The 12,392-nt window shown below is 52.2% G+C and overlaps 10 non-coding genes across 10 annotated transcripts; 5 read left to right on the top strand and 5 right to left on the bottom strand.

The window, feature by feature from the left end:
• The first annotated feature begins 1,582 nt into the window (after positions 1 to 1,582).
• On the top strand, positions 1,583 to 1,655 carry trnaa-agc (transfer RNA alanine (anticodon AGC)). The gene has a single exon. It is a non-coding gene; the product is annotated as a tRNA-Ala (tRNA).
• Positions 1,656 to 1,935: 280 nt separating this feature from the next.
• Positions 1,936 to 2,008, bottom strand: trnam-cau (transfer RNA methionine (anticodon CAU)). The gene has a single exon. It is a non-coding gene; the product is annotated as a tRNA-Met (tRNA).
• Positions 2,009 to 4,100: 2,092 nt separating this feature from the next.
• On the top strand, positions 4,101 to 4,173 carry trnaa-agc (transfer RNA alanine (anticodon AGC)). The gene has a single exon. It is a non-coding gene; the product is annotated as a tRNA-Ala (tRNA).
• Positions 4,174 to 4,453: 280 nt separating this feature from the next.
• On the bottom strand, positions 4,454 to 4,526 carry trnam-cau (transfer RNA methionine (anticodon CAU)). The gene has a single exon. It is a non-coding gene; the product is annotated as a tRNA-Met (tRNA).
• Positions 4,527 to 6,618: 2,092 nt separating this feature from the next.
• trnaa-agc (transfer RNA alanine (anticodon AGC)) lies at positions 6,619 to 6,691 on the top strand. Its single transcript has one exon. It is a non-coding gene; the product is annotated as a tRNA-Ala (tRNA).
• A 280-nt stretch (positions 6,692 to 6,971) lies between these two features.
• Positions 6,972 to 7,044, bottom strand: trnam-cau (transfer RNA methionine (anticodon CAU)). The gene has a single exon. It is a non-coding gene; the product is annotated as a tRNA-Met (tRNA).
• A 2,092-nt stretch (positions 7,045 to 9,136) lies between these two features.
• trnaa-agc (transfer RNA alanine (anticodon AGC)) lies at positions 9,137 to 9,209 on the top strand. The gene has a single exon. It is a non-coding gene; the product is annotated as a tRNA-Ala (tRNA).
• A 277-nt stretch (positions 9,210 to 9,486) lies between these two features.
• trnam-cau (transfer RNA methionine (anticodon CAU)) lies at positions 9,487 to 9,559 on the bottom strand. The gene has a single exon. It is a non-coding gene; the product is annotated as a tRNA-Met (tRNA).
• A 2,092-nt stretch (positions 9,560 to 11,651) lies between these two features.
• Positions 11,652 to 11,724, top strand: trnaa-agc (transfer RNA alanine (anticodon AGC)). Its single transcript has one exon. It is a non-coding gene; the product is annotated as a tRNA-Ala (tRNA).
• A 280-nt stretch (positions 11,725 to 12,004) lies between these two features.
• Positions 12,005 to 12,077, bottom strand: trnam-cau (transfer RNA methionine (anticodon CAU)). Its single transcript has one exon. It is a non-coding gene; the product is annotated as a tRNA-Met (tRNA).
• Between the last annotated feature and the right edge of the window lie 315 nt (positions 12,078 to 12,392).

The following is a 12,392-nucleotide window of genomic DNA, read 5'->3' as shown; positions in this document are numbered from 1 at the left end:
AAGGAAAATCCAAAGGGTTTTTACAAATACATTATAGGGACAAAAGGGTGACTAGGGAGAGAATAGGGCCCCTCAATGATCAGCACAGCGGCCTTTGTGTCGAGCCGCAGGAGAGGTGGGGGGGTGGGGGGGGCTGGGCGATACTAAACGAGTAGTTTGCATCAGTGTTTACTGTGGAAAAGGATAGAATGTAGGGAGAAGTATAGAATATAGGGAAATGGATGGTGACATCTTGTAAATTGTCCACATTGCAGGGGAGGAATGCTGGATGCCTTGAAACGCATACAAGTGGATAAATGCCCAGGACCTGAGCAGGTCTGTGGGAAGCTAGGGAAGTGATTGCTGGGCCCCTTGCTGAGATATTTATATCATTGATATAAAATCATGAGGCGTATAGATAGGATAAATAGACAAAGTCTTTTCCCTGGGGTGCGGGAGACCAGCACGAGAGGGCAGAGGTTTAGGGTGAGAGGGAAAAGATATGAAAGAGAACTAAGGGGCACCTTTTTCACACAGAGGGTGGTACGTGTATGGAATGAGCTGCCAGAGGAAGTGGCGGAGGCTAGTACAATTGCAACATTTAAAAGGCATCTGGATGGCTATATAAATAGGAAGGGTTTGGAGGGATATGGCCCGGGTGCCGGCAGGTACGACTAGATTGGGATGGGATATCTGGTCGGAACGGTCCGACCGAAGGGTCTCTTTCCGTGATGTACATCTCTATGACTCTATGACTCCTTCCAAGCAAAGTTTTCCCGCGAAGCAGCGCTCTAAACTGCTCGATGACAACTTACTATGTCAATGTCCGGACGAAGGAGCCTTCCATTCCTGTCGGAAAACTGGCTGTGGACTTCTCTTCGTTTCTTCTTCTTGAAATTTGGCCTGCACGGGGTGTGCCACTTCCACAGTTGCACAAGTTGAACAGCAACGCATCCGAGCAGGTCAGCACTAAGGAAAGGCCCTACCGGTCAGACAGGGCTCGCGGGTGCTGCTTCAGACGAGTGGCGGTTGCTATTTGCATCTCGGCCTGCTTGGCGTGTATCTGAAAGCAGCACTTTGCGGAACCTGACCGCATGGCTGCAGCTCACGAGGATGAAGGAGAAGGCCTCTTTTTTTGTCTGGTAACAGCCCCCAGTGTTCTCTTTCTCCAAAATACACCTTCTTCTTCTTCAGAGAATTCTGCCTGTTGGTGTGCTGTGACGTCTGCAGTTGCAAACCACGAGCAGCAGGGAGCCCTCTGGAGGAACACAACATCCACGCAGTCAGTCAGCACTCACTTGAAAGTGTCGCAAGTCTCCAATCAGTCAGACAGCGCTCTCGAGTGCTACCTCACACTTGTTGTGACTGCTCGTGCCGATCGGTTCCTTTGGATTCTGGAATCTCAGAGCGTCTCGCTGGCGATTCTTTCGGCGGCACCGTGTTTTCCAGAAGACTTCGCGCACGTGCTGCTGCTGCTCGGATGTGCCGATAGTCGCATCGCGTTGTTCGGCTGAATACAGCGTACAATCTCGAGAGGAAATCGCCTGCTGCTCTCAGCTCATCGTTCCGAAGCACCATGGGGCTGAGGTGAGCACCTAGCATAGGGGAATTAGCTCAAATGGTAGAGCGCTCGCTTAGCATGCGAGAGGTAGTGGGATCGATGCCCACATTCTCCACAATGCTTTTCCTGGGGACACGTTTGGGACGCAAGCAGTGTGACCTCGCGTGAACCCTGCATGTGGCTCCAGTCTTTGCTGCTGCACAGATGGCACGATGGTGAGTTTACAAAATGCTGCGCAGAACAAAAAGTTGAGCACGTGTCGCCCAGATGTTAAACCTTGCAGCAGCGCGTTTCCTCTGGTGTGGTCAGCTCAAATCAGGCGTGAAGCCGTCCAAAGCAAATATTCTTGCCCGCGGAGAGAAAGAAAACACGCACGGTGGCAAAGGCCACAGTCTTGCCTTCTCTGAGGATTGAACTCAGGACCTTCAGATTATGAGACTGACGCGCTGCCTACTGCGCTAAGAAGGCCAGCCGACAGCCGAGTGGCATACCGGGTGCCCAAATAGGCCGGTTTTCAAGGTGCTGCGAGCCACAGAACAAGCCTTGTCAGAAAGCTGCAGCTCAAGTGAGGCCAGGATATCGGCTTTCAATCCACAATCATGCACGTCGCCCGTTACATGCTGGGCTCCGGCCCGTGCAGAGACACGGCCCACTCGCGGTGCCGCAGAGCCGTGGCGTCAGGAGGTCGGCAAAGCCCGGTATGTCTTGCTCTTGGCAGCCAACATTCGGCCTCTTTGTCTCGATGGCTCCGCTACTGGAGAGCCACGCCACAGCGCACTAAGATCCTTTGCTCAGCAAGAAGGGAGGTGCTTCCGTTTACCAAAGAGCCTAAGAAAATGAGGGTTTGGTTAAGAAAAAGAAGGAAGCACATGTCAGGTATAGACAGGATAGATCGAGTGAATCCTTACCAGAGTATAAAGACAGTCGGGAAATCAGGAGGGCAAAAAGGGGACCTGAGATAGCTTTGGCAGATAGAGTTAAGGAAAATCCAAAGGGTTTTTACAAATACATTATAAGGACAAAAGGGTGACTAGGGAGAGAATAGGGCCCCTCAATGATCAGCACAGCGGCCTTTGTGTCGAGCCGCAGGAGAGGTGGGGGGTGGGGGGGGCTGGGCGATACTAAACGAGTAGTTTGCATCAGTGTTTACTGTGGAAAAGGATAGAATGTAGGGAGAAGTATAGAATATAGGGAAATGGATGGTGACATCTTGTAAATTGTCCACATTGCAGGGGAGGAATGCTGGATGCCTTGAAACGCATACAAGTGGATAAATGCCCAGGACCTGAGCAGGTCTGTGGGAAGCTAGGGAAGTGATTGCTGGGCCCCTTGCTGAGATATTTATATCATTGATATAAAATCATGAGGCGTATAGATAGGATAAATAGACAAAGTCTTTTCCCTGGGGTGCGGGAGACCAGCACGAGAGGGCAGAGGTTTAGGGTGAGAGGGAAAAGATATGAAAGAGAACTAAGGGGCACCTTTTTCACACAGAGGGTGGTACGTGTATGGAATGAGCTGCCAGAGGAAGTGGCGGAGGCTAGTACAATTGCAACATTTAAAAGGCATCTGGATGGCTATATAAATAGGAAGGGTTTGGAGGGATATGGCCCGGGTGCCGGCAGGTACGACTAGATTGGGATGGGATATCTGGTCGGAACGGTCCGACCGAAGGGTCTCTTTCCGTGATGTACATCTCTATGACTCTATGACTCCTTCCAAGCAAAGTTTTCCCGCGAAGCAGCGCTCTAAACTGCTCGATGACAACTTACTATGTCAATGTCCGGACGAAGGAGCCTTCCATTCCTGTCGGAAAACTGGCTGTGGACTTCTCTTCGTTTCTTCTTCTTGAAATTTGGCCTGCACGGGGTGTGCCACTTCCACAGTTGCACAAGTTGAACAGCAACGCATCCGAGCAGGTCAGCACTAAGGAAAGGCCCTACCGGTCAGACAGGGCTCGCGGGTGCTGCTTCAGACGAGTGGCGGTTGCTATTTGCATCTCGGCCTGCTTGGCGTGTATCTGAAAGCAGCACTTTGCGGAACCTGACCGCATGGCTGCAGCTCACGAGGATGAAGGAGAAGGCCTCTTTTTTTGTCTGGTAACAGCCCCCAGTGTTCTCTTTCTCCAAAATACACCTTCTTCTTCTTCAGAGAATTCTGCCTGTTGGTGTGCTGTGACGTCTGCAGTTGCAAACCACGAGCAGCAGGGAGCCCTCTGGAGGAACACAACATCCACGCAGTCAGTCAGCACTCACTTGAAAGTGTCGCAAGTCTCCAATCAGTCAGACAGCGCTCTCGAGTGCTACCTCACACTTGTTGTGACTGCTCGTGCCGATCGGTTCCTTTGGATTCTGGAATCTCAGAGCGTCTCGCTGGCGATTCTTTCGGCGGCACCGTGTTTTCCAGAAGACTTCGCGCACGTGCTGCTGCTGCTCGGATGTGCCGATAGTCGCATCGCGTTGTTCGGCTGAATACAGCGTACAATCTCGAGAGGAAATCGCCTGCTGCTCTCAGCTCATCGTTCCGAAGCACCATGGGGCTGAGGTGAGCACCTAGCATAGGGGAATTAGCTCAAATGGTAGAGCGCTCGCTTAGCATGCGAGAGGTAGTGGGATCGATGCCCACATTCTCCACAATGCTTTTCCTGGGGACACGTTTGGGACGCAAGCAGTGTGACCTCGCGTGAACCCTGCATGTGGCTCCAGTCTTTGCTGCTGCACAGATGGCACGATGGTGAGTTTACAAAATGCTGCGCAGAACAAAAAGTTGAGCACGTGTCGCCCAGATGTTAAACCTTGCAGCAGCGCGTTTCCTCTGGTGTGGTCAGCTCAAATCAGGCGTGAAGCCGTCCAAAGCAAATATTCTTGCCCGCGGAGAGAAAGAAAACACGCACGGTGGCAAAGGCCACAGTCTTGCCTTCTCTGAGGATTGAACTCAGGACCTTCAGATTATGAGACTGACGCACTGCCTACTGCGCTAAGAAGGCCAGCCGACAGCCGAGTGGCATACCGGGTGCCCAAATAGGCCGGTTTTCAAGGTGCTGCGAGCCACAGAACAAGCCTTGTCAGAAAGCTGCAGCTCAAGTGAGGCCAGGATATCGGCTTTCAATCCACAATCATGCACGTCGCCCGTTACATGCTGGGCTCCGGCCCGTGCAGAGACACGGCCCACTCGCGGTGCCGCAGAGCCGTGGCGTCAGGAGGTCGGCAAAGCCCGGTATGTCTTGCTCTTGGCAGCCAACATTCGGCCTCTTTGTCTCGATGGCTCCGCTACTGGAGAGCCACGCCACAGCGCACTAAGATCCTTTGCTCAGCAAGAAGGGAGGTGCTTCCGTTTACCAAAGAGCCTAAGAAAATGAGGGTTTGGTTAAGAAAAAGAAGGAAGCACATGTCAGGTATAGACAGGATAGATCGAGTGAATCCTTACCAGAGTATAAAGACAGTCGGGAAATCAGGAGGGCAAAAAGGGGACCTGAGATAGCTTTGGCAGATAGAGTTAAGGAAAATCCAAAGGGTTTTTACAAATACATTATAAGGACAAAAGGGTGACTAGGGAGAGAATAGGGCCCCTCAATGATCAGCACAGCGGCCTTTGTGTCGAGCCGCAGGAGAGGTGGGGGGTGGGGGGGGCTGGGCGATACTAAACGAGTAGTTTGCATCAGTGTTTACTGTGGAAAAGGATAGAATGTAGGGAGAAGTATAGAATATAGGGAAATGGATGGTGACATCTTGTAAATTGTCCACATTGCAGGGGAGGAATGCTGGATGCCTTGAAACGCATACAAGTGGATAAATGCCCAGGACCTGAGCAGGTCTGTGGGAAGCTAGGGAAGTGATTGCTGGGCCCCTTGCTGAGATATTTATATCATTGATATAAAATCATGAGGCGTATAGATAGGATAAATAGACAAAGTCTTTTCCCTGGGGTGCGGGAGACCAGCACGAGAGGGCAGAGGTTTAGGGTGAGAGGGAAAAGATATGAAAGAGAACTAAGGGGCACCTTTTTCACACAGAGGGTGGTACATGTATGGAATGAGCTGCCAGAGGAAGTGGCGGAGGCTAGTACAATTGCAACATTTAAAAGGCATCTGGATGGCTATATAAATAGGAAGGGTTTGGAGGGATATGGCCCGGGTGCCGGCAGGTACGACTAGATTGGGATGGGATATCTGGTCGGAACGGTCCGACCGAAGGGTCTCTTTCCGTGATGTACATCTCTATGACTCTATGACTCCTTCCAAGCAAAGTTTTCCCGCGAAGCAGCGCTCTAAACTGCTCGATGACAACTTACTATGTCAATGTCCGGACGAAGGAGCCTTCCATTCCTGTCGGAAAACTGGCTGTGGACTTCTCTTCGTTTCTTCTTCTTGAAATTTGGCCTGCACGGGGTGTGCCACTTCCACAGTTGCACAAGTTGAACAGCAACGCATCCGAGCAGGTCAGCACTAAGGAAAGGCCCTACCGGTCAGACAGGGCTCGCGGGTGCTGCTTCAGACGAGTGGCGGTTGCTATTTGCATCTCGGCCTGCTTGGCGTGTATCTGAAAGCAGCACTTTGCGGAACCTGACCGCATGGCTGCAGCTCACGAGGATGAAGGAGAAGGCCTCTTTTTTTGTCTGGTAACAGCCCCCAGTGTTCTCTTTCTCCAAAATACACCTTCTTCTTCTTCAGAGAATTCTGCCTGTTGGTGTGCTGTGACGTCTGCAGTTGCAAACCACGAGCAGCAGGGAGCCCTCTGGAGGAACACAACATCCACGCAGTCAGTCAGCACTCACTTGAAAGTGTCGCAAGTCTCCAATCAGTCAGACAGCGCTCTCGAGTGCTACCTCACACTTGTTGTGACTGCTCGTGCCGATCGGTTCCTTTGGATTCTGGAATCTCAGAGCGTCTCGCTGGCGATTCTTTCGGCGGCACCGTGTTTTCCAGAAGACTTCGCGCACGTGCTGCTGCTGCTCGGATGTGCCGATAGTCGCATCGCGTTGTTCGGCTGAATACAGCGTACAATCTCGAGAGGAAATCGCCTGCTGCTCTCAGCTCATCGTTCCGAAGCACCATGGGGCTGAGGTGAGCACCTAGCATAGGGGAATTAGCTCAAATGGTAGAGCGCTCGCTTAGCATGCGAGAGGTAGTGGGATCGATGCCCACATTCTCCACAATGCTTTTCCTGGGGACACGTTTGGGACGCAAGCAGTGTGACCTCGCGTGAACCCTGCATGTGGCTCCAGTCTTTGCTGCTGCACAGATGGCACGATGGTGAGTTTACAAAATGCTGCGCAGAACAAAAAGTTGAGCACGTGTCGCCCAGATGTTAAACCTTGCAGCAGCGCGTTTCCTCTGGTGTGGTCAGCTCAAATCAGGCGTGAAGCCGTCCAAAGCAAATATTCTTGCCCGCGGAGAGAAAGAAAACACGCACGGTGGCAAAGGCCACAGTCTTGCCTTCTCTGAGGATTGAACTCAGGACCTTCAGATTATGAGACTGACGCGCTGCCTACTGCGCTAAGAAGGCCAGCCGACAGCCGAGTGGCATACCGGGTGCCCAAATAGGCCGGTTTTCAAGGTGCTGCGAGCCACAGAACAAGCCTTGTCAGAAAGCTGCAGCTCAAGTGAGGCCAGGATATCGGCTTTCAATCCACAATCATGCACGTCGCCCGTTACATGCTGGGCTCCGGCCCGTGCAGAGACACGGCCCACTCGCGGTGCCGCAGAGCCGTGGCGTCAGGAGGTCGGCAAAGCCCGGTATGTCTTGCTCTTGGCAGCCAACATTCGGCCTCTTTGTCTCGATGGCTCCGCTACTGGAGAGCCACGCCACAGCGCACTAAGATCCTTTGCTCAGCAAGAAGGGAGGTGCTTCCGTTTACCAAAGAGCCTAAGAAAATGAGGGTTTGGTTAAGAAAAAGAAGGAAGCACATGTCAGGTATAGACAGGATAGATCGAGTGAATCCTTACCAGAGTATAAAGACAGTCGGGAAATCAGGAGGGCAAAAAGGGGACCTGAGATAGCTTTGGCAGATAGAGTTAAGGAAAATCCAAAGGGTTTTTACAAATACATTATAAGGACAAAAGGGTGACTAGGGAGAGAATAGGGCCCCTCAATGATCAGCACAGCGGCCTTTGTGTCGAGCCGCAGGAGAGGTGGGGGGTGGGGGGGGCTGGGCGATACTAAACGAGTAGTTTGCATCAGTGTTTACTGTGGAAAAGGATAGAATGTAGGGAGAAGTATAGAATATAGGGAAATGGATGGTGACATCTTGTAAATTGTCCACATTGCAGGGGAGGAATGCTGGATGCCTTGAAACGCATACAAGTGGATAAATGCCCAGGACCTGAGCAGGTCTGTGGGAAGCTAGGGAAGTGATTGCTGGGCCCCTTGCTGAGATATTTATATCATTGATATAAAATCATGAGGCGTATAGATAGGATAAATAGACAAAGTCTTTTCCCTGGGGTGCGGGAGACCAGCACGAGAGGGCAGAGGTTTAGGGTGAGAGGGAAAAGATATGAAAGAGAACTAAGGGGCACCTTTTTCACACAGAGGGTGGTACGTGTATGGAATGAGCTGCCAGAGGAAGTGGCGGAGGCTAGTACAATTGCAACATTTAAAAGGCATCTGGATGGCTATATAAATAGGAAGGGTTTGGAGGGATATGGCCCGGGTGCCGGCAGGTACGACTAGATTGGGATGGGATATCTGGTCGGAACGGTCCGACCGAAGGGTCTCTTTCCGTGATGTACATCTCTATGACTCTATGACTCCTTCCAAGCAAAGTTTTCCCGCGAAGCAGCGCTCTAAACTGCTCGATGACAACTTACTATGTCAATGTCCGGACGAAGGAGCCTTCCATTCCTGTCGGAAAACTGGCTGTGGACTTCTCTTCGTTTCTTCTTCTTGAAATTTGGCCTGCACGGGGTGTGCCACTTCCACAGTTGCACAAGTTGAACAGCAACGCATCCGAGCAGGTCAGCACTAAGGAAAGGCCCTACCGGTCAGACAGGGCTCGCGGGTGCTGCTTCAGACGAGTGGCGGTTGCTATTTGCATCTCGGCCTGCTTGGCGTGTATCTGAAAGCAGCACTTTGCGGAACCTGACCGCATGGCTGCAGCTCACGAGGATGAAGGAGAAGGCCTCTTTTTTTGTCTGGTAACAGCCCCCAGTGTTCTCTTTCTCCAAAATACACCTTCTTCTTCTTCAGAGAATTCTGCCTGTTGGTGTGCTGTGACGTCTGCAGTTGCAAACCACGAGCAGCAGGGAGCCCTCTGGAGGAACACAACATCCACGCAGTCAGTCAGCACTCACTTGAAAGTGTCGCAAGTCTCCAATCAGTCAGACAGCGCTCTCGAGTGCTACCTCACACTTGTTGTGACTGCTCGTGCCGATCGGTTCCTTTGGATTCTGGAATCTCAGAGCGTCTCGCTGGCGATTCTTTCGGCGGCACCGTGTTTTCCAGAAGACTTCGCGCACGTGCTGCTGCTGCTCGGATGTGCCGATAGTCGCATCGCGTTGTTCGGCTGAATACAGCGTACAATCTCGAGAGGAAATCGCCTGCTGCTCTCAGCTCATCGTTCCGAAGCACCATGGGGCTGAGGTGAGCACCTAGCATAGGGGAATTAGCTCAAATGGTAGAGCGCTCGCTTAGCATGCGAGAGGTAGTGGGATCGATGCCCACATTCTCCACAATGCTTTTCCTGGGGACACGTTTGGGACGCAAGCAGTGTGACCTCGCGTGAACCCTGCATGTGGCTCCAGTCTTTGCTGCTGCACAGATGGCACGATGGTGAGTTTACAAAATGCTGCGCAGAACAAAAAGTTGAGCACGTGTCGCCCAGATGTTAAACCTTGCAGCGCGTTTCCTCTGGTGTGGTCAGCTCAAATCAGGCGTGAAGCCGTCCAAAGCAAATATTCTTGCCCGCGGAGAGAAAGAAAACACGCACGGTGGCAAAGGCCACAGTCTTGCCTTCTCTGAGGATTGAACTCAGGACCTTCAGATTATGAGACTGACGCGCTGCCTACTGCGCTAAGAAGGCCAGCCGACAGCCGAGTGGCATACCGGGTGCCCAAATAGGCCGGTTTTCAAGGTGCTGCGAGCCACAGAACAAGCCTTGTCAGAAAGCTGCAGCTCAAGTGAGGCCAGGATATCGGCTTTCAATCCACAATCATGCACGTCGCCCGTTACATGCTGGGCTCCGGCCCGTGCAGAGACACGGCCCACTCGCGGTGCCGCAGAGCCGTGGCGTCAGGAGGTCGGCAAAGCCCGGTATGTCTTGCTCTTGGCAGCCAACATTCGGCCTCTTTGTCTCGATGGCTCCGCTACTGGAGAGCCACGCCACAGCGCACTAAGATCCTTTGCTCAGCAAGAAGGGAGGTGCTTCCGTTTACCAAAGAGCCTAAGAAAATGAGGGTTTGGTTAAGAAAAAGAAGGAAGCACATGTCAGGTATAGACAGGATAGATCGAGTGAATCCTTACCAGAGTATAAAGACAGTCGGGAAATCAGGAGGGCAAAAAGGGGACCTGAGATAGCTTTGGCAGATAGAGTTAAGGAAAATCCAAAGGGTTTTTACAAATACATTATAAGGACAAAAGGGTGACTAGGGAGAGAATAGGGCCCCTCAATGATCAGCACAGCGGCCTTTGTGTCGAGCCGCAGGAGAGGTGGGGGGTGGGGGGGGCTGGGCGATACTAAACGAGTAGTTTGCATCAGTGTTTACTGTGGAAAAGGATAGAATGTAGGGAGAAGTATAGAATATAGGGAAATGGATGGTGACATCTTGTAAATTGTCCACATTGCAGGGGAGGAATGCTGGATGCCTTGAAACGCATACAAGTGGATAAATGCCCAGGACCTGAGCAGGTCTGTGGGAAGCTAGGGAAGTGATTGCTGGGCCCCTTGCTGAGATATTTATATCATTGATATAAAATCATGAGGCGTATAGATAGGATAAATAGACAAAGTCTTTTCCCTGGGGTGCGGGAGACCAGCACGAGAGGGCAGAGGTTTAGGGTGAGAGGGAAAAGATATGAAAGAGAACTAAGGGGCACCTTTTTCACACAGAGGGTGGTACGTGTATGGAATGAGCTGCCAGAGGAAGTGGCGGAGGCTAGTACAATTGCAACATTTAAAAGGCATCTGGATGGCTATATAAATAGGAAGGGTTTGGAGGGATATGGCCCGGGTGCCGGCAGGTACGACTAGATTGGGATGGGATATCTGGTCGGAACGGTCCGACCGAAGGGTCTCTTTCCGTGATGTACATCTCTATGACTCTATGACTCCTTCCAAGCAAAGTTTTCCCGCGAAGCAGCGCTCTAAACTGCTCGATGACAACTTACTATGTCAATGTCCGGACGAAGGAGCCTTCCATTCCTGTCGGAAAACTGGCTGTGGACTTCTCTTCGTTTCTTCTTCTTGAAATTTGGCCTGCACGGGGTGTGCCACTTCCACAGTTGCACAAGTTGAACAGCAACGCATCCGAGCAGGTCAGCACTAAGGAAAGGCCCTACCGGTCAGACAGGGCTCGCGGGTGCTGCTTCAGACGAGTGGCGGTTGCTATTTGCATCTCGGCCTGCTTGGCGTGTATCTGAAAGCAGCACTTTGCGGAACCTGACCGCATGGCTGCAGCTCACGAGGATGAAGGAGAAGGCCTCTTTTTTTGTCTGGTAACAGCCCCCAGTGTTCTCTTTCTCCAAAATACACCTTCTTCTTCTTCAGAGAATTCTGCCTGTTGGTGTGCTGTGACGTCTGCAGTTGCAAACCACGAGCAGCAGGGAGCCCTCTGGAGGAACACAACATCCACGCAGTCAGTCAGCACTCACTTGAAAGTGTCGCAAGTCTCCAATCAGTCAGACAGCGCTCTCGAGTGCTACCTCACACTTGTTGTGACTGCTCGTGCCGATCGGTTCCTTTGGATTCTGGAATCTCAGAGCGTCTCGCTGGCGATTCTTTCGGCGGCACCGTGTTTTCCAGAAGACTTCGCGCACGTGCTGCTGCTGCTCGGATGTGCCGATAGTCGCATCGCGTTGTTCGGCTGAATACAGCGTACAATCTCGAGAGGAAATCGCCTGCTGCTCTCAGCTCATCGTTCCGAAGCACCATGGGGCTGAGGTGAGCACCTAGCATAGGGGAATTAGCTCAAATGGTAGAGCGCTCGCTTAGCATGCGAGAGGTAGTGGGATCGATGCCCACATTCTCCACAATGCTTTTCCTGGGGACACGTTTGGGACGCAAGCAGTGTGACCTCGCGTGAACCCTGCATGTGGCTCCAGTCTTTGCTGCTGCACAGATGGCACGATGGTGAGTTTACAAAATGCTGCGCAGAACAAAAAGTTGAGCACGTGTCGCCCAGATGTTAAACCTTGCAGCAGCGCGTTTCCTCTGGTGTGGTCAGCTCAAATCAGGCGTGAAGCCGTCCAAAGCAAATATTCTTGCCCGCGGAGAGAAAGAAAACACGCACGGTGGCAAAGGCCACAGTCTTGCCTTCTCTGAGGATTGAACTCAGGACCTTCAGATTATGAGACTGACGCGCTGCCTACTGCGCTAAGAAGGCCAGCCGACAGCCGAGTGGCATACCGGGTGCCCAAATAGGCCGGTTTTCAAGGTGCTGCGAGCCACAGAACAAGCCTTGTCAGAAAGCTGCAGCTCAAGTGAGGCCAGGATATCGGCTTTCAATCCACAATCATGCACGTCGCCCGTTACATGCTGGGCTCCGGCCCGTGCAGAGACACGGCCCACTCGCGGTGCCGCAGAGCCGTGGCGTCAGGAGGTCGGCAAAGCCCGGTATGTCTTGCTCTTGGCAGCCAACATTCGGCCTCTTTGTCTCGATGGCTCCGCTACTGGAGAGCCACGCCACAGCGCACTAAGA

This window comes from Chiloscyllium plagiosum, unplaced genomic scaffold (genome assembly GCF_037043375.1).
Source record: "Chiloscyllium plagiosum isolate Xiang-an unplaced genomic scaffold, Cpla_swu_hap1 HiC_scaffold_4, whole genome shotgun sequence".
NCBI lineage: Eukaryota > Metazoa > Chordata > Chondrichthyes > Orectolobiformes > Hemiscylliidae > Chiloscyllium > Chiloscyllium plagiosum.
Note: the sequence above shows the minus strand (reverse complement) of the source record. Positions and strands in the feature narration are given on the sequence as shown.